We start from the raw sequence: 2585 nt of genomic DNA, 5'->3' as shown, positions 1-2585 counted from the left end.
TTTTAGCTATAAATTAACTTTCTTGGGTGTGACGTCGCATATGCGCAGATGTTTGGCGCAGAGGCCTGGCAGAAGCCAAGATGCTATGGAAGAGATCTACAAGGCACACTTGGCACCTTTCTTGCATCTGAGCCGAATACTTTGGAAGGGACTGTGGCAGACACCCTGCATGCTGACCGTCCGAGCATATAACTACAATGAAAATTTCGAAGAAGATGATTTGTATAGCCAGTCTATGGAGGATGATTATTGTATTTCACCATCAACATCTGCTCAGTTTATTTACTCATGGCGTGACAACCCTGTAGAAGAATATGTTTCTGAAGATCTGAAAGAGTCATCTAATTCTCTTTTGAATCACCGGTTAAGTGAACACGACCAAGCTTATCTTTGCTCGTGCCTTGATCACTTGCAAGAGGTCCTGGGAGATGCTGTACCCGATGACATAGTGATTGAAGCAATTCTGAAAAATGAGTTTTATGTCCAGCAGGCTTCGTCAGTGGTTCTGGAATGAGATAATGCACAGAATTTAAAGGAGAAGAGGGAAGGAGCCATGTCTGAAGGAAAGACATCAAAAGGAAAGTCAGTTGGATCTCAGTCATCTCAGAATGAGTCTGAAATTGTGCCAAAAATTGCTAAAATGACTGAATCTGGAAAGAAGCGAACTATGGGGGTTTGAAGTGCCTGGCTTAACCTGTAAGGAAAATGGATATATTCTGCATACACCCGACAAAGCACCTCCTGGTGACGATGGCAGCATTGCTTCTCCTAACGTTCTTGAGACCAGCACTCATAAATCTGCCCTCCTTCATCCCCCCTTCAAGCATCAGAAGAGCTGAGTTTCGCTCCCACACCAGCGAAAAAGTCTGGCAAGCGGAGGCACCAGATAGATGTGAAGGCAAAGCTGGAGAAGCAGCAAGGCGGGAAGCAGCTCCTCAACTTAGTGGTCATTGGTCATGTTGATGCTGGGAAAAGTACTCTGATGGGCCATTGCTTTATATTCCGGGTAATGTAAACAAAAGAACTATGCGTAAATATGAGCGGGACTCTTAAAAGGCTGGCAAGGCTTCCTTTGCATATGCATGGGTCTTGGAGGAGACTGGAGAAGAAAGGGAAAGGGGAGTAACAAAAGATGTCAGCATGACGAAGTTGGAAACCGCAACCAAAGTTATTACATTAATGGGTGCTCCAGGCCATAAGGACTGACTTCGTTCCAAATATGATCACAGGAGCATCTCAGACTGATGTAGCTGTTTTAGTTGTTGATGCCAGCAGGGCAGAGTTTGAAGCTGGATTTGAGACTGGAGGGCAGACATGGGAACATGGCCTTTTGATCCGATCTCTTGGAGTGACACAGCTTGCTGTGACTGTCAGTAAATTGGCAACAAGAAAGATTTTTAAGAGATTGCTGGAAAACTTGGGTATTTTCTTAAGCAAACAGGTTTTAAGGAGAGTGATGTAACTTTCATCCCCAAGCGTGGTCTCAGTGGTGAAAATTTAATTACAAGATCACAGTAGTGTGAACTCACTCGATAAAGGATCCTGTTTAATAGAACAGACTGATTCCTTCAAACCCCTTCAACGATCCATTGACAAACCTTTTAGATTGTCAGATATCTTCAAAGTTCAAAGATCTGTCTTATGTGTGACTGGTAAAATTGAAGCAGGTTATGTCCATTCTGGTGACTAACTGCTAGCAATGTCACCCAATGAGCCTTTTATAGCAAAAGGAATCACTCTGATGAATATGTTAATTGGGCAGCAGCAGGCCATCACATTAGTCTTACATTGGTTGGGATGGATATCACCAAAATCAATGTTGGCTGCATATTTTGTGGCCCCAAAGAACCCATCAAAGCTTGTACTCACTTCAGAGCCCAGATCCTCATCTTCAGTATTGAAGTTCCTATAACTAAAGGATTACCTGGGTGCTACACTGTCAAATCTCAGCAACCCTGCTGTTATTCAGCGATTGAATAGTGTCCTAAACCAAAGTACTGGCGAAGTCACAAAGAAAAAGCCTAAGCTGCTGACCAAGAGCTGGAAGGCACTGGTAGAACTGCAGACCTAGAGACCAGTGGCTCTGGTGTTCTACAAAGTCTTCAAGGAGCTGGGTAGGTTTATGCTGCAGTATGGTGGCCCATGATAACTGCTGGTGTTGTCACTGAGAGAAAAGAGTGATGGGTCCACCATGTTTTCCACCATATTCCAAATGCAGAGAGACAGCCATGGAGGCATCCATCCAGTGGTGCAGTTATGGACGCAGTGTGCAGTTGATAATGTTTGTAGGTGAGAGAAACTAAAGCTAAAATTAGCTGCCAAGATGTACTAATAATCACTCCTGCAAAAGTTTCAATTTGCCAACTGACAAAGAAAAACCAATATTAAACTTCCATTTCAATAGAAGTTTTTTTTTTTTTTTGCTTTGGGGAGGTAGTAAAATGCATCTGTTTTCCCAAGACATGTGGGGATTATTCGAGGATACTTAAAATATCGTGAAACGGACTCAACTTCCGGCCAAAGCAAAACAGTCTTTGTTTTCTCTTTTCCTTCTCCTGTGCATGTTTTAAGGAAGGACAGCTAAC

General features: G+C 43.1%; 1 pseudogene; it reads left to right on the top strand.

Moving 5' to 3' along the window:
• Positions 1 to 538: 538 nt before the first annotated feature.
• LOC142838235 (HBS1-like protein pseudogene) lies at positions 539 to 2181 on the top strand (annotated as a pseudogene).
• Positions 2182 to 2585: the final 404 nt, after the last annotated feature.

Source organism: Microtus pennsylvanicus, chromosome 19, assembly GCF_037038515.1.
Source record: "Microtus pennsylvanicus isolate mMicPen1 chromosome 19, mMicPen1.hap1, whole genome shotgun sequence".
Taxonomy (NCBI): Eukaryota; Metazoa; Chordata; class Mammalia; order Rodentia; family Cricetidae; genus Microtus; species Microtus pennsylvanicus.
Note: the sequence above shows the minus strand (reverse complement) of the source record. Positions and strands in the feature narration are given on the sequence as shown.